A 27,328-nucleotide genomic window follows, 5' to 3' on the forward strand; every position below is an offset into this window, starting at 1 on the left:
TCCTGCCCATATTCAGAGAGCCGTTCAACTTTGCACTATCACTGATCGGGAGAGAAAGAGAGCTTGCCTAGACCCATTCCAGAAAGCAGAGACTTATTTTAGCATAGTTTGTAATATACTGATGGCGACATTATTATTTTTCACCTCCGTCGTGAATCTATAAAGTCAGTATTTGCAATGGTGGCTGGGGAAACTCTCTCTCTCTCTCTGTCGTGTTACCACTTATAAAATAACATTGGAAAGACCTCCAGATTAGCTCTTTCAGAAACGCCGGCCTCAAAATGTCGTTACAGCTAAACTGACACTAGGCCTATATGTTGCTGTTTCATCAGTGTTGATTGCTGTTGGATGAAGAAGCCTCGTGTGTTTTTATTCCTTTCGATTAATACCTGGAAATTAGGCTTATGGTTTGAAAACAAGGATTGAATAATTAGTCAAAATTAATTGAAATGATGAGGCTTCTGGCTTCATCCCTCAGCCGCTGTAGACCTATAGGTTAAGTTAAACGGTTTTTAACATTGCAATATCTCTCTCTCTCTCTCTTACTTTTGGTTTGTTGTTTTCATTATAGTAAAAGCCGAATCTCGGGGAGGTATTTTATTCACTCGACCTCGTCGCTCATTCTCCCCGGATCACACAGCCCCCCCCACCAACAACACGCCTGCAACATATCCCTGACTACCTGGACATTCCGTGCACCATCTTCCTCGTCCCAGAGCGGTGCCAACGAACGAATACCTCACTCTCTCTCTCTCTCTCCTCTCCCACATCCTCGTCCAGTCGCCATCTTGTCCGCCAGATTCCCTCTTGCTGTGGAGGTCTCCTCCTCCCGCGCGTCGCCGCCCTTCCCTTCCTCCTCTTGTGTAGTGGGTGACTGTGGGTCTCCTCCAACAATGAACGTCCTGGAATCATTGAGGTCCAGCCTCCCTCCCTCTGCTCTCCCTTAGAGAGACTAAGGCCTCCGCCCTCTCTCTGCTCCCCCTCTGTCTTTGAGTCCCCCCTCTTGGTGGTGAAACTCTCAATCACGGTGGCGGAGTAGGAGGTCCGGGAGAGCTCTCTCTCTCTCTCTCTCATGAGATAAGGGTATGACCCCAACAGATCCTATTTTCAGTTTTTGAGTTTTGAATTAACAGGCCTATATGTTTGCTCTGTTAGAATGTCTTGTCTTGTCCCGTTTCGTGTCTTGCAATTCGTTTCTTTTTTTTTTCTTCATACAGATTTTACTCTTCTTATACCCATTTGAGTCACTTTGATAGTGATCGTGGAGAGCATATTCTTTCGGAAAATTTCTTCGGCGTTATCAGTTAACTACTGATCATTGCTGTCAACATTTTCTGTCTATTCTTGTTGCCTAAAACGGAAGCGGTGATTCTGTGTCATCTCTTTTTGTTGCTTGTTGCTTTCGTTGTTATTTCCTGATGGGATTCCATTTACTGGTTTATACCTTTTTTTCTTTTATTATAAAAGAAATTACGATATAATCAGATTTATCATATTTTAGATATACACATATTTATATTTGGTCAGATCATCAAACTTACATTCTTAATAGATTATAAAAGTCATAAACTTAAACCATTTGCAAATGAAGTCCCTTTTTTGATACCAAATTTTTTTTTATCTGTCTGCCAACTTACATAGTAATATAACACAAACTTACAGATAAGTTAATTGAAATCATAATTGACATATTTTCTATTAAAACAATTCAGCATTCTTTCACTTAACAAACGTTCAAGTAACCATCTAGATTATCTAAACTTACTCTTTAAAAAGTTTATAATTTGTCTAAGATCATATTTCTTTTTCTTGCTCACCCATAAGACATACAAGTAATCCACAATTAAAACTAATGCAGCATTATTACACTTTGTTGTTTTACAATTAAAATCTAACATTAAAATTCTCAAAAAACTATTTTTCTCAATACTACATATATTGATCAGAATATTTTTAAACCATAGAAAAATATCTATAATATAAGTACACGAATAAAATATATGGACTGAATTTTCTTCCTCGCCACATCTGTCACAAGAACCACCCGTCCTTATCTTTAGCATCCTTAATCTTTGGTTGGTTGCTAGAGTCTCATGCAAGTATCTATACATAAATTCTCTCTCTCGTAATCCTATATGTCTATTGTTTACATTCTTCCAAATGCTTTTTCCAGTTGAACAACGGGTAGTACTCTCTATTATGGCCTCACAGTTTGGACAGATACAATCATAAACTACTTTACTCGTCAACAAAGGGACATTTTTACAACGAAACACCTTTCTAATTGCCTCTATCGCTACAGAATAGTTGGACTAGAACTATACGATACCACTTTTTTATCAATCGTATTCACCATATGACTTATTCTTATGCTACAATAATAAACAGCAAGGCATGAATCATTTGTTAGCTCTTTTAAAACGGTACAGCATAAAATAGATAAAGCCTTGTGATAAACATCAGTAATCCCTATAGTCCCCCTTCTTCCTTGGGTAAACAAAGTGTTGTTCTTCTAATAGGCTGGTGCTTTCCATGCCAAAGAAATCTAAAGATAAAAGAATTTATGGCTAATGCCTCTTGTTTAGACAATGGAAATGTGTGAGCCAAATACCATACTTTTTGAAAGTATCAAGGAATTGATAATAATGCTTTTGATATATTTTGGGTTCCAATATTATCTGTTCTGACATGGATGATATTCTGCTGATCTTGTTTATTCTGTTTTCCCAATTTTGTCAGCAAGTTTCTTCATAATTCCACTATATTCAATCCTTAAAATATTAGTTTTCTCTACACTTTTTACCCTGTCAGTAGGCCAAGACAGTTTTTTTTACCCAGTTTCCAATTCCTAAAATCTTTGTTTATCGATGTTTAGTTGTGCTCCTGTAGCCTTTTCAAACCTTTCTATCTCTTTATAAACAACGTGCAGAGATTTCTCAGCGGTGATGAAAATTGTTGAATCATCTGCAAACCCTTGAAATTGATACATTTTGTATTTGGTAGTGGAGGAAGAATAATGTTTATTACCTTTAATAGCTAAGTATAAGGGTTCTTGAAATATTACAAACAAAAGCATGGACAAGGGACATCCCTGTCTAACAGACCTATTTATTTCAAACAAAGAGCTAATTACTCCATTGATGCATAAATAGCTATGACTGTTTTTATATAACACCTTTAACCATTTGATAAAGGAGTCGGAAAATCCACAGCAATTCATAATTCTCCCCATAAGAACTTCGTATCCACCCTGTCCAAAGCCTTTGACCAATCAAGGTTTTAAAAGAGCCAAGTTTGAATGAATTTTCGTTTTGAATAATACACTACATCTCTTATCATATTATTACAGTCGATAATTGACCTTCCATTTACACCACAATACTGCTCAGATGAATAACTTTATTCATTACCAATTTCATACGATTAGCTAAAAGTTTTGCACATATTTTATAATCTACGTTAAGAAGAGATATGGGCCACCAGTTCTTTGCTAGTTCTACATCCCCACCCTTTGGTATAAGCTTAAGAATGCCTTTATGCTGAGAACTACTCAAATCCTCCTTCAGAGCGTACCTAATTACGTGTATGAAGTGAGGTTTCAACAGTGTCCAAAACTTTTTGTAAAATTCAGTAGGAAGGCTGTCCTTTCCTGGTGACTTTCCAATGCTTAAGCCCTTAATGGTTGCCCATATTTCTTCTTCTCCAATTTCCTTTGATAACATATCTTACATCATCATTATTCCAAGGTATATTCTTGCACATTCTAAGTAATTCCTCTTGTTGAAGTTTTATCAACATTTACGTTATCGTATAACTCTTTTGTAATAACTTTTAAAAAAGGAAACAGTACTGTCAGTATTAATGAGAACGCCTTTATACGTTTTAACTCTAAAAATACCGAGTTTCCTATCCTTCTCTCTTCCTAACAAGTATGCTGATACCTTTTCTCTTACTACCCCGTCCTTCAGTTTTGCTCGTAGTTTTAATGCCCTCACAAACTCATTCTGTATGTCATTCACTCTGTCTTTAATCACCCTTATTTCTTCAAAGTCAATTCCACCAGCATTAGCTTTTGCATACAATTGTTTCAGTCTTCCCTGCAACATATTTAGAAGTCCATATTTTTTTTGCGACATAATTTTCGACATTCTTATAAAAAACCTTTTACATACCATTTTTGCAAAATCCCACCATGATAACAAATTATCAAAAATACCTTTTCTAGCCACAATATGACTCCAAACTACACTGAAATTCTCCTCAGTTTCTTTAAAACCCAAAACGTTTGTGTTAAGCCTCCAAAAACCTCTACCAAATTTTATATTTTGTACATTAAATTGAACTAAGACCATGCTGTGATCTGAGCAGCTGATAGGTATTGTTTCCCATGACTTTATATGGTTAAATAGCCTTTTAACATATACTCTGTCTATTCTTGACCCGTAGTTATTTTTAACAAAAGTATATTCAGGTAACTTGTGACAACCTATGGTTATGTCTTTCAATCCTACTTGCTTTATTAAGTTCCTTAGAGCTTTTGACAGTAAAATAACATTTTCTGAACTACTGTCTCGAAGAGAGGTCACACAGTTAAAATCTCCACCTAATATTAAGTTTTCACTGTTATTCCTTAAACAGAATAACAATTTATTTCGAAAGAATTCTTCTCGTTCTGGTATTTTTTGTTTTGTGTTCCTGATGGAGCGTACAAGTTCAGCAGAGGAATGATTATACCATTAAACTCAATCTTAATACTAATTACTTGCCCTTCTCCATCCATTTCCTGATTCAAGATCTTAATGCTAGGACACTTTCTAATATATATCGCAGATCCACTTTTCAAATTAGTAAAACAGTTAATAAAGACATCATAATCATTAGATTGGTAAATCAAGTCGTTGACATTTTTAATATTATGCTCCTGCAACATCAATACATCAATTCTGTGAAATCTCATGAGAGAGTCAACGCACATCTGTTTGTTAACTACATTAAGTCCATTTACGTTTAAGGTGGCTACCGTCAGCGCCATGATTATAAAGAGGTTAACCACCCGCTTATCCATTACGAGCTTGTATTTTTACTATTCACCTTTCGACGTTTTCTTTCACGATCATCCTTCAAATTTCCCTCATCATTTCTATACAACTTGTCACTGCTGTCTTTACTTTTTGATATAACCATTTTCCCATTATTTTCCACATGTATTTTCCACTTTTCAGTATTCCTATCTTCACTTTGTTCGTTGTGACTAAATTCCTCGATCCGGTTCTCAACGTCATCAGATTCGTTCATCATTTCCCTTTCCAGGCTCTCGTCGGTCAACATGTCTTCTGCTATATCGTTATATTCAGTTGTCATATTTTGTCGTCGAAATTATTTCTGGTCACTTCCTCATGACTGGTTTTCCCTACTGATTCTGCTTCCATACTTGACAGTTCTGTATCATTTCGCTCACGATGAATCTCCACTATTGTTTCTATTATCGTTTTATCAGACTTCTCGGTTTCTTTTTCCTTACAATGTTGTTTTGTATCCCATATTCAGATACAGCTACATCTTCATTATCGGACTCATTTATATGCATGTCTTCATTATCAGATTCATTTATATGCATGTCTTCATTATCAGATTCATTTATATGCGTAGAATTAGCTGTCATTGCAATGCTTACGCGTTTTAACTCATCATCATTATCTATGCCACCCGAGACATTGTCTTTATCAAGTAAATGTTTTTGAGTTAGCATCTATGTTTATCTTCAGCATTTTGAATTTCTTTTATCTTGGTTCAATTTTAAATGTTTTTCATGATCACCAGTGCAATCTTGAATTTGATCCTTTACGCTAAGTCCTGGATTCTCCTTCGCTTTTCTGTTCCATTTTCCTATTTCCGGAAGTACGTTTCCTTATCCGTTAATTCCTCCCTTAATGTCTCTCTGTAACACAGTTTTCACTAGATGATCTTCACTTCCACATTTATAGCAGTTCTGCTCTGTCCGCTGTACGATGAAGGACACCGAATGTCCTGCTATCCTAATAGACGATGGAATTTTTATTTCTTGATTTCCATTTTTGCTGTTCTTATCTTATTCAATAAACCGTTTCCTTTTCCTAGCGTGTGTTGGTTATTCCTTATCCATATTACCTTTCCATATCCTTCAAGTACGGATTTCTATCATCTGGTTGTCCATGTCAAAAGGTGCGTTTATCTGATTGATACAAAGGAGTATGCTTGCTCCCCCATGTTCACTATTTTCACAGTAATCCCATTGCCGATCTGGAGTTCTTCTCATCGTATTCACTGATTATCTTTTTCATATATAAACGCAGTGAGCTGAATTTCATGATAAACCTATTTCCTAGGCATCAACTGGAATCCTATCAAGTCGCAAGTTTCAATTCCAAGAATCTCAAAAATTACCCTACAAACTGTTTCATTGTCAGGTTTGCTTGAAAAAATCAAACCTATGGAGTCCTTTCTCCTGATTGGAGGATAGAATCGTGACGTCATCGTTGGGCGGTCTCACGGCTTACGTCACTCATAGCCTCGGGGCATGCAGCCTTTCCGGCGATGAGTGACGGACGACCACTGATTCACTTTTTCTCCTCAAAAGGCAACTAAGTCTAAACACAACTATAAACTCTTTACAGTTATTGGGTTCCTTGTACCTTTATGATCCCTGTAGCAACTCTACATCACTAGGAAACCATCAAAGGACAGGCAAAGGCTTGAAAAAAAACGGAATACAATCACAGCCGTGTTTACACTTCAGCGCTTCTTCTTCTTCCCCTCGCGTGCGCAAGACTGATAGAGACGAATTCCAGTCTAGGCTTATTCCTAAACCCGTTACTTGAGGTGGGAATTCTAGAGGCATTTAGAAGATTTAAAAAGGATTTAACACAAGGATTATTTTCTTACGTAACTGAATGATGACAGCAAGTTATACATATGAATACGTTCTTGGTCAACAGTCTGTTCGACCCGACATCATACAACATACATCGGTCTAGGTCATCATCTTCGTCTCTCTTAAACCAACTCTAGTCACCTGCTGTCGTTATTTATTTAAATAATAAACCCGTACCTAAACAAGATAAAAACCAACTGTTAACAACCCTCTGTGGTTTAAATCAAACCGGATTCGTTAAACCCCACCCCTGGCAAAGTTTGGTTTTGGAGGTAAAAAGACATTTCTTAATTAAATTTTTATATATATACATTGAGGCATCAGTCTGATAAGTTAGGTCATTACTTCCTGCCTTCATTCCACGGCCTCCTCATCCTCTGGCTCCCGATGCTCGACTGACTGACTTTGATTTCGTCCTCTGATATAGTCAACAGGCTACAGGTGGTCCTTTCTTTCATACTTTAATGAAGTAATTCCCACGATCAATTTAGTATGTCACTTTATTCTCAGTTAACTGTACTAAAGACCATGTCGTTATAACCACTTAAATCAAGTTGAAGTCAGGGTCAAAGTCTTGCATACGAACAGTGTTCTTCCAGATTCTTTCTGAACCACCCTGTCATTCTAGCCTCGCCCCGGCACCTTGTGATGGAGGACTCCTAGCCTCGGACAAACCCCAGTGAGCCTGGGGATGACTTGAATTGAAACCAAAAAGCCTCACAAGAAGCAGTCATCTGCAGGGGCAGGTGCGAGGCTAGAAAGCGAATCCCACTCAGTGTAGCGAGACTGAAATGCTTCCGATTTATGTTCTTCTCTTACCAGATAATGGATGGAAACTAGAACAGAAGAGATACAACACACTCCAATGTCATACCTTCATCACATACAAGATCTGTGACACATGGAGTAAACTGCCATCAAAAAGTTGTAAACAGCAACAGTGTGGAAGAGTTAAAAACAAAAAAACCTAGAGAAAATCATTAGGAAGACACTGAATGACCAGTAAAATCTGCTCCTACAGATAAGTGAGCACACGATGTCTCCTCGGATGGACTAATAAGTCTTTGAGACATCCGAATCCCTGTAACGCTCTCTTAAAAACCGCATCGAGTTTCTTTTCACTTTAGAGAAAACAAACCAAAAGTATATACTTTAATGAGAGAGAGAGAGAGAGAGAGAGAGAGAGAGAGAGAGAGAGAGAGAGAGAGATTGCAATGAAAAAGATCTAACTTCACTATTGACTTAAATGCTGTAACTGTTACGTGTTAGGCCTAATATCTTCAAGTTGTGGCTCTGAAACCTACTTATATCAGTTTACAGCGGTAATTTTTGTAAAATATGCAACAAATTTTGACGAACTATTTAACGAATTATTTATCCTTTCTTTTTTTTTCTTATCTCCATTCCTAATGCATGGTATGCATCGAAACTTTCGTTCAAATTTTAAGTTAAAATCCGCCATAATCCTAATTTTTCACGTATTATAACGGATAAAAATATATAGGGCATTATTTAACAGCACTTTAAAACAGATGAAATAATGACATAGGTCTAGGTGTCCTGGTAAACCAAGTAACGCATTTTAGCCAGCTGGTATTTCCTGGATTAGAGCAACTCTGCTACAGTGGGTTGGTTTGTCTCCGCTGGAAGTCCTAGATGTTATTTTATAATTGATGACACGAGAGAGAGAGAGAGAGAGAGAGAGAGATGAATACTTCCCTCAGCAACCACTGGTATTGATTGTTTGGACACCATGACTTAGCACTGTAAGTAATAGGCACCGAAATAATTATTTGAACTAAAATTCCTACGATAAATACCGTGATGGGAACAACTGCGCATTTCGTTTTTGCTTTCTTTTTCTGAGTAACGTGTGACGAAAGGAAGGGAAAGCAGTGATTAGAAAGTCATTCAAACTGCCAAATTAAGGTAAACTAACTCTCTCTTTCTCTCTCTCTCTCATACGAAAGTCACCAGGTGAACCAACGTGATGGCATAAATTTAAGCCATTCTCGACACAATAAAAACACAAAATCAAATAAATAATTAATAATTTCTTCAATCTCGTGTATACTGCCACTATTAGCCATGTAACAAAGACAATCAGTCAGTCAATCAATGAACTTGTTCAATGGTGTGTCCTGCCCACTACAACATAGGCCTAGGTCTTCTTCCTCATTTGAGCATGAACCCTCATCTTAGCCAGATAAACCACCAATTAAACCTCTCTGGTTTAAGCCAAACCGGATTCGACAAAGCCCAATAACTTGGATTCTGACTGGAAAAACGATATTACAAACAGATTAGACATCAGCCTAATATTAATCGCCATTATCATCCCTTGTCTTCGTTCCTTGGTCCCCTTACGGTTTCCAATGCTCGAATGGCTTTGATTCGTCTTCAGATATAGTCAGCAGACTATGTATATCACATGATGGTCTTTACTTTAATGCTTTATCAAAGTCACTCGCAACAACCCTTAATTATAAATAATTTCATTCTCGTTACTTGTGCTAAAGAAAGTGCAGTGATAATTATTTGTGTCAAGTTGAAGTCAGGATCAAATGCTCGCATACGGACGTAGAGTTCGTATTTTTCTTTTTTGGGCCACCCTGTCATTCTAGCCGCGCACAGGCACCCGATCACCCTGTTGTGGAACTAGCCTCGGACAGGCCGCAGTGACCCAAAACTTATTTGAATTAAGAACAGAAAGAAAGCCTGGCAAGAAGCCGCCATCTGTAGGGGCAGGTGCGAGGCTAGAAAGCAAATCTCACTCAGTATAGGAAGACCGAAATGCTCCCGTTATCTGTTGCGTCTCTTTCCACGACGAATCCCTCGAGGATAGGCAACGGAAGTTCCTTTCGGGACTTTGAGACTGATTCTATGAAAGGAACCAATGGCGATTTTTTCAAGGAAATCGGAACAAGCGCCATTTCATGGGACTGACGAAGCAGCTTCAGTCTGGGATTCACAAAACTGTCACAAAATCACTCATTCCATCAGTTCATCCGATGTTCTAGTGAGTGGACTGAATGACTGACTGACTGCCTCAGCTCATAAATTGTCGACTAAACGGAAGTTTTAACGCCAAGTTACATGAATATTAGGCCTATGTCTCCTGCTGTCGCTATTATCCTTTGCATAAACCAGTATCTTGGAGAGATAAAACTTCTTTTAAACCTCAGTGCTTCGAATCAAACCGGAATCGTCAATCCTCACGCCTTGTCACTTTGATCTTGAAGGGACAAGGACCATCATATATATATATATATATATATATATATATATATATATATATATATATATATATACACTGATTCATGACTTGGTCTAATATATTTCATTCCATGCCCCACCCTCCCACCTCCTCTGGTTCCTGATGCTCCTCTGGCTTTCAATTCGTCTCCTGTTATAGTTTAATGACTGTGACAAAAAGCGGTCGTCCTGCTGTCATACTTCAATCAATGAAGGCACTTGTGTGAAAACGTAATCATAAGTCATAATAATGTAATTCCCAGTCACTTGTAGTACACAAGATTTATATACGCCAAGCTGAAGTCAGGGTCAAAGATTTGCATACGAAAGCAGCCTTCGTCCACTTTTTCTTCTGAGCCACCCTTAGGTCATTCTAGCCTCGCTCCGGCACCCAATCGCCCTGTGATGGAGGACGTCTAGCCTCCCACAGGCCACACCGAGCCAACAGCTGGTTTGAATTTTAAATAGAAAAGAGAAAGACTTCTAGAATCCACCGCTTGCAGGGGGTCGTGCGAGGCTAGAAAGCAGATATATATATATATATATATATATATATATATATATATATATATATATATATATATATATATATGTAGATATAGATATATATATAGATATAATATTATATATTAGATATAATATCTATATATATTAGGATATCGATATAGATATGATATATATATAGATATAGATTATTATATAAATAATAGTTAATTAATATATTATTATTGTAGATATAGATAATATAGTATAGATATTAGATTATATAGGTATATATAGATAGAGGTATAAATAGGATATTAGGATATATATTATAGGATTATAGTATACTAGTCTATATATATATATATATAAATATATATATAGATATATATAGGGGGGAGATAGATATAGATATATATATATATATATATTAATACTATATATATATATAATAATATATATATATATATATATATATATATATATATATATATATATATATATATATATATAATGGCAAGGGGAGGACAGATAAAAATTTGGTGGTTTAAATAAAAATAAAATGAACAAATATGCCGACGAAAAATTAAAAAAATGGTATACTGTGTTAAAACTGAGTCAATTGTCTTTTCACTGCCACTTAACAGGAGTTAAATTCTTCTTGAAAACAGAGAGAGAGAGAGAGAGAGAGAGAGAGAGAGAGAGAGCCACTGGAACACAATACGCGTGCACAAATCAGTCCAATTCTAGACCTATAATTTCAGCGAGTAAATAAAAAAAAAAAAAAGCAAAAAAGATGGAAATTGGTCGGAGGTTACAGACAAGACAGTTCAATCGATAACTATTTTCGAGGAGATTGCTTGAACAGTAATTTAACTGACATTTAAGTCAATAAAATATATAACGATAATGAGAAATACGATGTAAATACAACGGAAAGCAGAAAAATGTGCAAAACTATTGTACAAATCGTGAAAATAAAAAAGATCGCTGAGAGCATTGCCGCTCGACTCGGGAGGTTTAAATTCAAATCATTCGATTGCCACTCGAGGCTTAACTTCCCTCCCCGCCTCCTACTCTCTCTCTCTCTTTCTCTCACTTAAGGATACTCAAACCAGTTGCACTATGAATCATCGTTAAGAAAGGGTGGATCGTAGCAAGATGGAAGACGGAATATGAACGTTTATTGCTGGTAGAAGAACATTCTCTCTCTCAAAATCATCTTCCCTCAAGCTCACAATGATTTCATTGCTGCCTATTGTGCGTTTACTTTTCTAAGATCGCTAGGGTGGGGCCAGGTAGAAAATGCGGAGTTGTCATATCTACGGGTAGAATTCTTCTGCTTCTTACCCGTTTAGCGTGCTCCTTCACGCCCACCCCCCCCCCCCCCCCCATTCCCGATTCTATTTACTCCTTCATTCTCTTTCTATAATTATAAATGCACTGAATGGCCTGTCGGCTTCGGTTTTGGCCTTGGGATATAAATTCACAAGTCAATTGATCTGTTAAAATCTTAGGTATTTTTTTATTTGTGAAAATATAAAACAATAAAGCCAATAGGATTTATGGTGTTCTGTGGGCAATGTGCTCAGGTAATAGGTCTCGAAGGATACAAGTTAATCTTAAATTCGATTTAAGTATGGTACGTGTGGTCATTTGCGACCTTACGAAAATAAGTCTTCTCAATTATACAGAATTTTTCTTTCATCAGTCTTTTTATTAATGGTTAAAGGAAATACTGCAGTAGCTTTTTTAGATGAAGTTGTTGGTGGATTGTCTATTTTTACGGAGTGGTAGGGGGCATTATCCATAATAACTATAACAGACGATGCGGGAACGTTGGGAATAAGTTGTGTGCGGAACCACTTTTCGAACTCACGGCCGTTCATCTGATGATGATAATCGCCATCGTTTTTAGCAAGGAATGTCAATTGCACATTCTGAACAAAACCGACTTTGGAGCCTGCATGTGAAACTATAAAGCGGCCCTCTTTCCCAGTTGGTTGTTTAAGGCCTGCTGCTTTTGAGGAGCTGGTATCGGTCCAGCATCTACCGACACTGTAGTTTTGGTTCACCCAGGTTTCGTCTAAATATATAATTGGACGTTTTTTATTTCTCGCATCACTTATTTTTTCGTAAAAAATTCTCAGTAGAAACAGAACATCATCTCTCTCTATTAAGAACTGTCGACCGTTCACTTTTGCATAGCGAAACCCGATTTTTCTGATCACTTTCCGAAGAGACGCTTTACTTCCACTAAAACTGATATTTTCCTTCATTGCTACCAACACTTTGTCGGGAGTAGGAATTTCCTTCCGATCGTAGAAACCAAGAATTGTTCTTTGCAGAACATTTTTGTCAAAATCATCCAAGTGAGTCACAGGGCTCACTTTCTGTCTTTTCTTTTTGGAAACACCACAATATTTTCCGCCTCTCTTGCTTCCTTGCGAAGTCTGCGAATAGTCATTTCTGACACTTTTGTTGCCTCAGATGTTCTTTGGATAGCCTTTAAAACATCAGTTACAGGACCTCCTCGTTGTTTTTCTAAAATATAATATTTCAGGACATTGTAGACTATCTCCTTGGCCTCGGGGGGGAGGTGAAGAAGCCGTTTCCGAGAGTCAGTTGGGCTGGTTTGGTCCATACTTCTCACAGTGGCTGATCGCGAGCGAATATCCTTTAATGATACTTCTAAATCCTCTTAAGAATCATAGGACCCTTAAACTCAAGAGCTGGCAACGTCGGAGAAAAAAATATGCCATATCTTCATTTTTTATTAATGAAACAGGTTTTAACCAAGAATAGTGGAAGCAAGATATATTCAAAATATCTGTTGGACACGTAGTACATCATTTCAAAAAATAAAAACTGTCTCAATAGACTCCAAGAAGCTAATATGAGTACCATTACACGAAAATTGGCAACGTACGATATCGGTACAAGTCACACCCAAACGATCTTAGAAAAGTAAATGCAGTATAGTTTCCTCCTGTTCATATTTTTTCTACAAAATCTCAAGAGTTAACAATGTGTGATTTGGATATGCTTTCAACTTAAGGGTGCGTCATTTTCGCTAAATATTTTGAAAGTTTATATGAAGAGCAACTCACTGTACTTATAATAATAGGTCTCACAGGGTATAGCCACGTTTGTGTGTTTTATGTAAACCATACAGATAATACGGCATTTTTGCATTTGTAGTACGGAATTCCTTCATCATCTCTTGGGCTTTGTTTGTTGAAATACGCATTTACGTTTTCTAATGGATTTGACGTCAGGTTTTCATGTGTTTGAGTCATCCAGCAGCAGCGAGTTCGTCTTGTCTATATAATCACAAGTAAATAAACTCTGATAATGTCACAAGTTTATTACATGTGTCCCAGTAGATGATGTATTACAATTTCTAAATGTTGAATTGAGTAAATAGTTTTACTTGACCAAATGAAATAATTATAAGATTAATTAGATTTTCTATAGTTGGTACATGTTTAACATTTAATGAGAGCTACTATCGTCAGAAATTTGGTATATATGCAAATGGGTAGTTGCCTATCACTGGTTGTATATATATATATATATATATATATATATATATATATATATATATATATATATATATATGGAATTTTTCGAAAACCGCACTGCCAATGCTATTTTACCTGATAACCTTTATTGGTTCCGATATTTAGACGACTCACTTGCAATGTGGGACACTCTTCATAATATTGATGGTATTCTACAAGAAATAAATGATTTGGTACCAAGTATGAAGTTCACCCTGGAGAGAGAAAGTAATGGCTGTATCCATTTCTTTGATACGTGAGTCGTTAGAAAGGATACAGAATTAAAAGTGAAAATTTACGGGAAACCAACAAATAACATTTTGATTATTCATGTTCAATCTTTCTGTACTAAAACCATCAAATAATCTGCAATCAGTGCCATGCTTTTGAATTCAAGTCTGTAATATAATTAAAATATAAAAAAAAAAGATGTGCAACATCTCAGCTGGTTATGTATTGTTACAAGAAAGACAATAATACTCTCATCGGATAAAATTTTGAATGTAATTCTGTTAAAATTGTAAAATACTGTATATGTTCTCTAATAAAAGATAAAACAAAAAACCTTTGAAAATATCGTACATCCTTTGAAAATGTTGGGTTTTGGCTTTGGTATTTTCTCTCCCAAAAACACAATAGCCAAAAATCTTATAAAAAAAATAGTCCTACATATGATGAAGGCATTTATATCAGATCCCATAAACGTTCTTGTAAGAAGTACTATATAGATCGGACAATCGAAAAAGGAACTCGAGGCGCGGAAAAAAGTCAGCACAAATATAGGACCAGGAGAAGATATACAGCAGCAATGCCATAATCAATCATGTAATGACGCCATTTCTGTGGAATTGCTCCCGAGTAGTGGGTGCAAACTAAGCAATGTTGTCCTTTCGCTAAGGGCATATTTTAATTGTTAGGTGAATTTTGGGGGTTCTGAAATCTTCGAACTGGTTGTTAAATCATTTTAAATAAATAGGCTGTTATAGTAACTGAGTTTCCTGTATTTTCAATGGTCTATGTTTATCCAGCTGTTGAGCTCAAAGGAATCTGCTTCTCTGTTCCCCTGTGGACTATACCCTCATATATCTATCTACATGATAGATATATGAGGGTACAGGTAATGTGGATCTAGCTCTTATCAATTTCATCTCCCTTTCAAACCTTGCTCTTTCTCTTTCCTCTTCTGCATCACTTTTCTCTTTCTTTTCTTCTTGCTTATTTGTAAGATCAGCACGTGCTACATTCAACAACTCTTGAGCCAATTCTAACTCATCTTCATCAGTTATTCGACCAGAGTCTATCAATGATTCCATATCAATACACCTTATTTGTGCCTTTACCATACTAGTAGACACATAACCACCACATGTCACTGCTAAAGCGCTCCACTGTGCCTCAGTCTGAGTGATTTCAGATAGCACTTGAATGGAAGGGGCTGCTAAAAATTCCTGAACATTGAACTGAGCCATTTTCTCTAAATTATTAACTAACAATTAAACACAATAAACGCAAAACAAAAACTATATGGTCACTCCCCTTACAAAATATATCCCTAACACCACCAGTAGAAACTAGAGTGATAATGTAGTCTGTTTTCCCGCATCTCTGGGCACCATTAATACTTGTGACGAAGTGCCAATTACCTGGTTACTATGCTTACCAATCATAAAATATTACCTCACAACAGCCAGACACCTGAACCTTCATCACAAATAAAATACGACTGAATACTCTAAAGGCAACAGTGTTCATTAAACAGGTGTGAGGTAATCTTATATGTAATTAAATAAATTAAAGGGCATCACTCCATCAACAACTTTAAAAGTCTAAGCATTTCTCTGATTTTAAAAGTCTAAGTACTTCCCTGATTCAATTACCACTCTATATTTCTACCTAAACAAAATTAAATATACTGGTGAAAAAGAAAACGCGTATAAAAATTTTGAAAACAAAAATTGATTATTGAATTCCAAATTTGTAAGTGAAATGCACAATATCAGGGAAATGAACTACTTGAAAACAAAGCAAAATTTAATTAATTCTTGAATTGATTATTAAGTAAGATTAAATCAAAATTAATTTATCACAAAAATCAAGAAAATTAATTAATAAAGGAATTAAATTATTCAATTCAGTGTTTGTTAGCTAATAACTAAAATTTGGAAACTAATTCACAAGTGCTAAACAACAATAAAACTTAAAAAGAACTCTAAGTAAATGCAAATTATTTCACAAATGTTAAATTCAATTAAATATGCAACGATTAATTAATGAAAGCAATTAAGTTCATCAAATTGTGAATGCAAATGAAAACCTAGAAAAATGTAGAAAATACCAAAATTGCAAAAAGAAAGCATTACTCACACTGAATAAAAAAACACACTTCAATAAGAAATATGGACACATGCACAAAAAATCACTTCAATAAGAAAAATGGATAAATGCATCAAATATCCCTTCAAAAGGAATAAACACACAACAAAAATTTTTAATTATGAAAAATGAAATAATTTCACCAAACCACTGCAAATATGTTATTAGTTGTAACTAAAAATTGTAATAACATTACCTTGGTACCAATTATGTTTCTGCTGCAGCTAGCTCAAAAATTCCACCATATTAAAAAAAATTCACAATATTTCAAAAAAGAAATGGCGCCATTACACACTTGTACAATGTTTGTTCAGATTCCACTATAAGCACTAATCAATACTAGATAAATCTAAGAAACACGAAATCTAAAATTTACACGTGACTAATCACTAATTATAAAATCTTTATGTTAATGTGAAATCAAAAATCGTGCGGGAGAGAGAGAGGGGGAGAGATCTCTTTACGCCACGGATTCAAATCTCACAATGAACAAACTCTCTCACTTCGTAAGGCAAATGATAAGTGCATCTCGCCCTAAATGGTTGGGGTGCAATTTTGGGAACGACAGATAGCTAATATCATGAAAATTCTCTTTCAAAACAATAAGTAGAGAGAAAGTGAGATTACAGTCATAAATAACATTTATTATTTAGGACAATAAAAGTCTTTTAAAGTAAAAGATATGATTATAGAATCTTCTCGAATGAAATTAAGTTTCGTCATTTCCTTGAGTGACGTCACAAACTTTCCACTTCAAAATTTAAACTACTTATGAGTCAACAAATTATCTTTTGACAAATGGAGAGATATAAGAGAAAATTTACCAGTAATGTTAGATAGTTTTCAATACAAAAACATCTCTATCTACTTATATGAAATGAAAGGCATCAGACTTATGTGAAACGTTTTATGCTTATGGAAGATGACGCAATCCTTCACATGATTTCTCGACATAGAGACAAGTGTGAAACAAGTACGAGCATCGTCGCATGTTTGAAAAAAAGATAAAAAATTGGAACCAGCAGCCTCTAGTGGTCACCAGCTATCTTCCTGTTTCGAACAGACAATGCTATTTTCTTTTTTCTCACATTCTACGTTATTCTTAACTTTTAAATTGTTTTATGCAAAATCTGAACATACATTATTAGAACATACTAACTCTAAGCAAATTAAAGAATCTGAAAATATTGCAAAGAATTTTACAACACTTCATACAGTTAAAGAGAGGATGATACACAATACAAAAGCAACAGCATATAAGAATATATATATATATATATATATATATATATATATATATATATATATATATATATATATATATATATATATATATATATATATTATATATATATATATATATATATATATTATATATATATATATATATATATATTATTATATATATATATATTTATATATATTATATATGTGTGTGTGTGTGTGTGTGTGTGTGTGTGTTATAATTATTTATGTGATTATAGTTTGCATCAGTGCACTTCTCCTCCTCCTTCCCTCATATCTGAAGACCTAAGAACTTTTATGATTCGAGTCGAGCGCCATCTCACAACGGCGTGCTCCGTTTTCACGTGGACGAGCATGAATGGGTAAATAAAACCTATCATGGTTGTTAATTGACCAGTGTGACCCAGCAGCAACGCACAGGAATCGACCCCAAACATTTTGTTCCACAACGACTCATTCCTTCCGCCTCATTTTCTGCTCCCTGTATTCTGACGAGCCTTGCTGCTTCTTCATGACAATGTGGCTGTTATGGTGGAATTGTGAAATGGCATATGTATGTGTGTGTGTGTGTGTTTATTTCAGGATGCTTTAAAGTAGGAGCCAGTGGCCAATAGGAATTTGCCAGTCGCCGTTTATTTTCGTCGTCCCCTTCTAGTGTTAACAAAAGAACCCACGAAGAGAGTCCTGTGGTGCTGGAGTTCAAAATAAGTTTAGTGTTGCTATTGTCTCCTTCTGCCAACCCTGCAAGAGTCGTCCAGTTGGCTTCTGGTGTTAATAAAAATACTGTGATGTAGTTGTCTGGTGCTCAGCCGCTCGTTCAAGTTCTGTGTTGTTCATACTTTTTTTTATTTTTTTATTTTAATAATATCGTTGACATTGTCTTCTAAGAGGAATAGACCGCTACCGAAGACGTGAAATGAAGAAAGAGGAGGAATTTTTCCTCATATTGCCATGCTTTTTATGTTAACAGAAATTTTCACTTGGAAATGATTTTATATAAGACATAACAAAATCGTCTTCATTTCTGTAATAAGAGAGACAAATATACCATAGCAGCCCTACATTGCATTAAACAAATAACTTTTATTTTGTCTATCAATATTAGTCTACCGAGCCTTTCAACTTTTTGGGGTGTGGGGGGCGGGCGTTGTTGGAGCTGCCGTTTAAGACAAGTACATTTCATGAAATATGAACTCATCAATTTTCTAATTGGTCTCCGCAATTCCTGGCACCGACCTTGGAAGAAAGCAGTGATGTCCACTCGAAGAAGAAGAGGAAGAAGAAGAAGATGCTGAGTAATTCACCCTCAAGTTCCAAAGAGAGAAACCGTAGTACCTGAGGAATAATTGCTCTCATAACGAGCTTGAACGCCATGGCCGATCAAGAGGATTTTCTTTTCATTGATAACTCTGTCTCGAGCAAAGTGCCTTTAGTAGAAGAAGAAGAAGGAGAAGAAGAAGAGGAATACTTTGTTAGATTCAAAGTAACTATTTCTACACTGCATTTATCTTGGATTTGAACTGAGTGAGTAGAACGACATGCAGCATTTCTCTACTCTTTAACTGCTGATTGACTTGGGTTTTCTAGACACTGCGAGAATGTGTCCCAGCGAGTTTCATGTTAACTACAAAAGCAATTCAGAGTCATGAAGAAGAATATTTTTTCGTGGAGATATTTCATGAGATCACAATGACTTCCATCAACAGACTGTTCTCACAAGATACTGCTCCAGCTCTTCTTCTTCACTCTGAGAACCCGATAGGAGGAGGAAGAGGAGGAGGAGGAGGGGGAGGAGGGGGAGGAGCAAGGAAGTTAAATATTCAACCTACTTGAGGAGGAGTGTGGGAGGAGGAAGAGAGGACTGCAGAGTATGGCCGCCCAGTTGCTGCCATCGATCATATCTAATGGTTATATTTAAAGTGAATCAGAGATCTACATAGAGTGTTGATGTCACAGATAAATAATCTCAAGTTTAGAATTTATCCCAGAATATTCTGCAGTGTTGTCATGATTACGACATTGTCGCTCATATAGTTGACGTCCTGCAATATCCTATGACACGCGATGAACAGCATTTCAGACTGGCCGCTGCAGTTGTTGTCAGCGATTCTGTCAGCTGAGCTGACAGACCATATTTCCAACTCAAGCGGTATGACGATGACGAGATCTGAGGAGGAGAGTCTTGGACACAGCAGCTCTGTCCACCGGGGTTTTTGAGGAAAGGAAATGCAGGTGGGGGGGGGGGAATTCTAGATGCTAAGTGGAATCATGATCCTTCATGGAGGTCTTAAGCATCATTCACACGAGGGACTATGATAATAACGGAAGGCTGTCTTCAGTATTATGAGAAAAGTCTATTGTACCTCAGCGTTGATTTTCGGAAGTCACTCTGTAAACGTGTTAACGTTTGAGTGTCTCTATTTTCAAACAAGAACATCATCGCACATGACTAAGTTTTTTCATTCTCCTCTCCTCTCTCGCTCTCTCCTCTCTCTCTCCTCTCTTCCTCTCTCCTTTTCTTTTCCTCTCCTCTCTCTCTTCTCTCCTTTATTATTATTATTATTGTAAAGGCTATCGGGATACTAACATTGCAAGTTGGTTTTTGATGACGCATAGAATTTTCGAAAAGAACAATATAACGTGGCAAAGATTTTTCAAACTCCACTTCATTGTCATGGTGACATTGATGATTGCGGAGTCTCTTGAATAGGTGGGCATGGCGTCGTCTAGAAACATAGTATATAGAGGAAGAACCCTGCTGGAGAACTAGTCGTTGTAATTATAAAGAATACTCTGGTCAACGTTTGCGTAGACATTAGTGTTGGTGAGTGATGTTAAAAATGATGACAGAAAAGAATTGGCAGTGACAGGAGTCCGCCTGAGCATTACATCGAGAATACAGAGAGAGAGAGAGCGAGAGGGGCGGGGGGGGGGGGGGGGAAATTGCTAAATGTTCTAGTTATATCTGTGAATTGCACACTGATGTTGCTATCCCTCAACGACGCAAGTCATGCAAACCGTTTATCTGAGAGTGTTTTTCGGGCCACATGCTCTTGTGAAACAGTTGCCAGTGCTTTTGCTTGACTGGCTGCTTTCAGCCTGGATATAGTAGCTGTTGAACGGTTCAGGTGGGGAAACTCCACATTTGATCTTGTTCTTGCATCATACTTTGATATGCACAGTGTCATGTAGAGCATCAGTTACGATATTCACGTGTGAATTGAACGCAAAGTTCTTTACTTCTTAAAAAAAAAAAAAAAAAAAAAAAAAAAAAAAAAAACAAGGGATATGGGCTGAGGGTACAAAGTCCAAGAGCAGTTTGAGGAATCAGAAGGACAAATAAAGAGAAAAAAAACAGAGGCGAGAAGTCCCTTCCGTTTGGAAACAGATTGGAAGCAGAAAAAGAGGGAGGACGCCATTGGCGTGCTTTCTCTTGTTGAAAGCAATAGTCGGTCTCAGTCCTGCTTGTCTGGTCTGATTCTGTGTCCGTTTTGGACAATAAGTGTGCCGAGCAGAAATGTATCGTATCTTTAATCAAAAATCGTTTCTGAATTTCGAACTTTTCCTCAGGTGGAACAGAATTAAGTATGTGCATAAATCGTCTGGGCATTTCCTTCTCTGCTCTAGTCCTAAGCAGGCCAGGGTTGGAAGTATTCTGTGCCTTTCATTGCATTTTGATCAATCATTTATCCTTTTTTATTCTTCTCTCTAGGTTTTCCTTTCTCTTTGTTCTCTGGTAGATGGAAAGGCACTAAAAAAGACAGAGAAACGCTGTTGGTAGCTCCTCCGTGGCATTGGTTTCTGATGTATGGAATTGTTAGCAGATGGCCGAGTGTTATTGCAAATAACCAGTGGCTTCTACAAGGCGCATCCTTGGAAAGTGGGGTAGGAATATTCTATCAATTTACTTATTTATCGATTAGTATTCTCTCTGTTCACGGTATAAGGGAAAGGGTTCATGTTTTTTTTTTATTTCTCTCTCTCTCTCTCTGTATGTTGAATTGAATGAGATCAAAGCACGAGTCTTTAATCTAAAGTTCCCATGTTGGAAATTGAGTCTCGTCTTGAACGGTGATGCTCTTAATTTCCAGTTTATATTCAAATTCATGAACAAAATCTTTCAACGGGGGAGAAGAAAGCATTTGTCATCCAGTCTCAATCGCAGTTCATATTTTATCTATCACTTCGTTTTTCTCATTTAGAATGTCTACGTTAGTTTATTTTCCATGAACATTCCGTTGTAGTTTTCTGAAAAGGAAACTCTTGTGGCTGCTTTGTCTGTCCGTCTATCTATCCGCACTTTTTTTCTCTGACCGCCATCGAAACTGCTGAGGAGGTCGAGGAGGCTGCAAATTGGCACGCAAATTGCAGCCCTCTCTCACTTTTAGCTTATTTCAGGTAATAAATAGTTGGGCATGGTCATGCGTCTAGAAACGATAAAGGCCAGGCCAGCACCGGGCTGTGGTGAAAGTTTTATGGGCCGTGGCTCATACAGCATTATGCCGAGATCTACGAAAGATATATCTGTTTTCGGTAGCCTTAAGTATACGATGAACCGAGAACTCGATTTCGCCAAAGAAGCTTCGGCGAAATTTTTACTTGTTACATATTATCCTGAAGAGGAGATTTAACTCCCCACAACCCTCCCCCAAACCCCCACCCACACACATCCCTTTCGCTCTCCGTCTTCACTTCGATTTGCAGGCGGAGGACGCCGATCATTTCATTTTCATTGTGCGGTCAGTGACAGATGGTCTTCAGAGGGAAGTTCCGAGGAGGCGCCTGAAGTTCTATTTTGCAGCGGCCAACAAAAGAGACCTTAATTACTATTCCTCGGAGAACATTAATTCAAGATGGACGAGCAAGCAGCCAGTTTCGTTCGCCTTCGTGAGAGTTGCTACAAATGGGGCAGTGGCCTCCGTCTAGAGTGAAAAACAGCATGTTGCTGAACACATGAGAACGCACTCGTCTTCTGTGTGTTCAATATGGTCGTGCTCTCTCATAGACGCTTTCACCAATGAAAGACTGCACACACACACACACACACACACAAATCTCTCGATAAGGGAGACTGTGAATACTCTTACGTCAACCGCTTACGGTAAACTGGACTTCCTGGAAAATGAAAATGTCAGAAAATGTTTTTTCCCCTCTTTTTTATGATTAAGGGAAGAACATCGTTCAAACATCGTTACCAAAACTAAAGAGGAATATAGACTAACAGAGGCTGTGTGGTTGTCATTGCTTCCTTTGAAAGCGTTCGTTATTATTCGGATAATTTCGCTGATTCGCTTAACAGAGCAAGAAAGTACGAGTTACTCCCCTCCCCCCTTACCTCTCTCTTTCTCTCTCGCAGAGCTTGGCTGAAGGTTGCTGGGTCTGCGATTTAAAACTATCCCGTCATAGTCCATCAGGCCATCCACGGGTAAATAGAGAGAGAGAGAGAGAGTGAGTGAGAGAGAGAGAGAGATCGTAAAATAACAACACAGGGCATGAAGGTAGAGACTCGTGGAAAAGAAAAAGTGATTAGGATCAGAGACGATTTATTGTAGCCGGCTTCTGAAAAGTTCCCCGCCATCCCCCCTCCTCTCAAAAATGCACTTGACACCCACTCTCCCCTGACCAACCCACCCACCCCCGTCACAACCACTGCCTCCCTAGGTATCGTAAGGAGGAACTGCCTTTCATAACGATATAGTTAGCTTTTAAGGTTTAGCATTTTGTATGACGAAGCTTATATATACCAGATGACCCCACCAATCCACCCCCCCCCCCCACCCCCCAACCCTTTTCTCTCTTGGGAGGTCAATAATTACTACGAATATTAGACCAAGGCAATAGGGAATGTTGTGGAGGATTATGGGAATTAAATAAGGAATATTATGGATATGAATACTATTATCGCGTTAAGTAGAAAATCTACAACCCACACATGCATGACACCGGACGAAGAGAGAGAGAGGAGAGAGAGAGAGAGAGAGAACTGCAAGTCAGCAACCCAGCCTGGCTAGCCACACTGCCACAGGCCACAGACAGTCTGTAGCAGCAGCACTGCCACTGCCACTGAGAGGTGAGAGGCTGAGAGCTGCAGCAGTGGTATTATCGTAACCGGAGGAGGTTGAAGAAGAAGAAGTGCTTCTTGGAAGTTCAGTGGGTAACAGCCTCTTCTTCTTCTTCCATTCGGTATCAGAGCTAGTGTTTCTATTTGACAAAAAAACGGTGACTACTGTGGCAGGCGGCTTTGTTCATATAGGAAGAGAGGAGCATACTATTTAAACGAAAACTGTTAATTTCCTGTTTATGAAAGGAAGGAACCAAGAGTCCAAGTTGACGGGACGAGGATGCGTCGTCATCTATTTTGGAATATTTGCACATGAATCACGAGTGACTGACTGGTGTCGTTTTAAACAGCCTTGATGGAATAACGTACAGTTTGACTTGAACCGCTCTTGGCATAACAACTCCCATTTCCACCATATCAAGTTATCTGAGGTAAGGTTTAACGGTTAAAAAAATAGTTTCATTAAATATCTTTGTAAGTGAAACATTTAAGATTGATTTTCATCACATTAATAATATTACCTTTCTTCATGCCAGCACGGGCCGGTCACGTCTAGATGATGGTACAATTAGCAGCGACGGACATTTTTAGAGCTCATTTTGTCTTTGTTTTATATTTATAAATAAAATGATCGAATGTAACGTTTAAGAGAGAGAGAGAGAGAGAGAGAGAGAGAGAGAGAGAGAGAGAGAGAGAGAGAGAGAGAGCAGTAGTTCAACATCCCATTAATTAATATGTATAGTCTATATATTACTCATCACAAGATCCCAAGTGCCATCTCGGGCATTTTAAGTGTTAGGGTCTTGGTACCTACTCGTTTAAAATTACATTCCTGTGAAGAGGTCCTCTCTCTCTCTCTCAGGCCACTGGGTGCTTGTTTTGAAACAATGAATGCTCCACCTATGAGCAGCTCCTCCAGACTAAGCTTGGAACAGTCCACGCTTAAGTGAATCATTTTTGCTTTTCTCATTCAGTAGTGCAGAGAGAGAGAGAGAGAGAGAGAGAGAGAGAGTTTCGAACATATTCTAGTTTTATGATGTGGATTCAAAAGTTTCCCGTTTAATATACTTCAGCTTGTTAACCACACTGATTATTGTCTTATGACGCTGAGTAATTGGTCGTTAATTAAGGAGACTGCAGTATCGCCCACAGTAAGATGTGAATTGCCATCTATTTAGACATATTATTCACGTGTGCACAATCACAGAATATATATATATATATATATATATATATATATATATATATATATATATATATACTTTGTATATATATATATATGTATATATATATATAGTATATATATATATATATATATATATATATATATATATATATATACTCGTATAATGTTTAAAATTAACAGAGGATTGCGATTCTGGCTACTAATTTATTTTCTTACAAACCATTGTTGATAAGATAATATATGAGACAAATTATCCATAATGGTGTGGAATATTCTTTTTTTATGCTACAAAAGCATAGAAGCTCATGATTCGGAACCGGAATGAGGTCATTTAATGTCCAAACAGGACTTGGAGCAATAATACTTAATTCACGGCCGATTTATCTCAGTTTAGCTTAGACGAAACAAACCCCCCCCCCCCCCCCCTCTCTCTCTCTCCTGCTATTCAATGTCAGGGAAAAGACATTTGATTACGGCATCGCTGTGATAGTACTACTAATGATGAGGCAGGTGCGCTCAAGTGAAGCTGGAATGAGCCTTTTGTTCAGTCCGCGCCACTAACTATACTCTGTTTTTTTTCCATCTGTCCATCCGCCTGTGGTGTTGGCGCATGGTAACACTGCGTCCCGGGCTTTAAATAATATCCTATTTCGAATATTAACGGTGTAATTCGTGTACAGTAAATTATTAAAACACTTTTCAGTTGCAAATGTACACCAAGATATCCCTTTATTTACATAAAACTTACACTTAGCGTAACTATCTAAAGCCCGGGACGCAGTGTTACCATGCGCGACCACCACAACCGGATGGACAGATGGAACAGAGTACCTGCAGCCCAGACACGCTGACGTTCGCTGCCTTCTTTTTCTTCTCCGACCGTCCTCCTTTCCTTCAGGTTCAGGGGTGGTGAAAAGCGGTGCATTACATTTGCGCGCATTGCCCCTATAACTGAACTCTAAAACCATTACTATCACTGCGCGGATCTATCCATTCCTATTGCGCGCAGGCATTTTTCAGGGTATTCCAGTAACCTCTGTTGTCAAACCCATTCCGAAGAGAACGTTAGTTCTATTTTTTCCACAGCTCTTAACCTTTAGAAGTGAATGAATTTCAATGGTTGTTAAGGTAGCCTCAATCTATTTAACTTTTTTTTTTCTTCTTTTTTTACATTGCAAGGTTTATTCAAGTCAATACTGTGAACTGTCATAGTGTTCGAAAGAGTTCGTTATCTTATCATAATCATAAGCAGTATGGCAGTTTGAAAAGAAATGACTGAGAGAATAAAGGTGAAAAGAGGCGCGCAATTGTAATAAATTTCAGCGCTCAGTCGTAACACTTCTTAATCCCTAAATGCGCGCAAATGTAATGCACCCGTGAAAAGAGAGAGGTGGGTGGGCGGGCGGCGAAAGGATTTGTCGGTTTAGCGAAGGGGATTAGGGGTGGGGGTGGTCTTTGGCATTAGTGGGTGGGGCGATGGAGATGGGGGGGACCTGTAAAAGAGCGAACTTCTGAACGAGGCGCGCCCCTATTAGTCCAGGAGCCAGTCAAATTTTCGGTATCAAGTTAGGGGCAAAGGATTACTAATATTTTAAAACTGTTTATGTGTATTTGCATATAACACCTTTTTCCGCAAATGGAGATTTTGCGATTTACAAAAACCTTTGTAGATAAACGAAGTGATAACATGAGGAATACGAGAATCACGCAGAATTTGAATTTCAGTAACTTTCAACCTGTTAATGCCCTATTTTCTATACAAAACTCAAGTTTTTCATGAAAATTGGGAATATTATTATTAAACCATGACACTTTATAATTAAAGCATTATATTAATTATTTGACTATCAAAATAAAATTCTGAATTTTTTTATTCGTCTAAAATTTCTGTTAGCTGCTTTGTTTAGGAGTTAGGACCATATTTTGAAATGTAAAAGAGCATTGTAGTGACCTGTAGCACTGCTTCATGTTTCACTGTATTCATAGTCTATCACTTTACCATATTGAGTAATTTTGCTCATATATTGTTTCATATTGACTAGATTTCTTGTTAATTATTTGGAGCTGCCACCTTAAAATTCATGCATCCACAAAGAGTAGTACTCATTGACCAAAATATGGCCTTAGCTCCGTCTGCATTGTCATTTTGCTTTATTGGATTTAAATGAATGGATGGAGGATTTTTTCATGGATTTTTAATCAACTCTCTAACAATCACAGCTATATAAATCATAGTCATCATTCATATTTTG

General features: G+C 37.3%; 1 long non-coding RNA gene across 3 annotated transcripts in view; it reads left to right on the forward strand.

Annotated features, from left to right (window-relative positions):
- LOC135199275 (uncharacterized) overlaps positions 1-27,328 on the forward strand; it is a 94,838-nt gene that overhangs the window by 5,916 nt on the left and 61,594 nt on the right. The window contains exon 1 of one of the 3 annotated variants that reach the window (XR_010311013.1): positions 23,871-24,321. The exons of the other annotated variants lie outside the window; for them this stretch is intronic. This is a non-coding gene — a long non-coding RNA (uncharacterized LOC135199275). Of the gene's footprint in view, positions 1-23,870; positions 24,322-27,328 lie in introns of those variants that run through there. 3 annotated transcript variants of the gene reach the window in all.

The sequence above is a fragment of the Macrobrachium nipponense genome, chromosome 25 (assembly GCF_015104395.2).
Source record: "Macrobrachium nipponense isolate FS-2020 chromosome 25, ASM1510439v2, whole genome shotgun sequence".
Taxonomy (NCBI): domain Eukaryota; kingdom Metazoa; phylum Arthropoda; class Malacostraca; order Decapoda; family Palaemonidae; genus Macrobrachium; species Macrobrachium nipponense.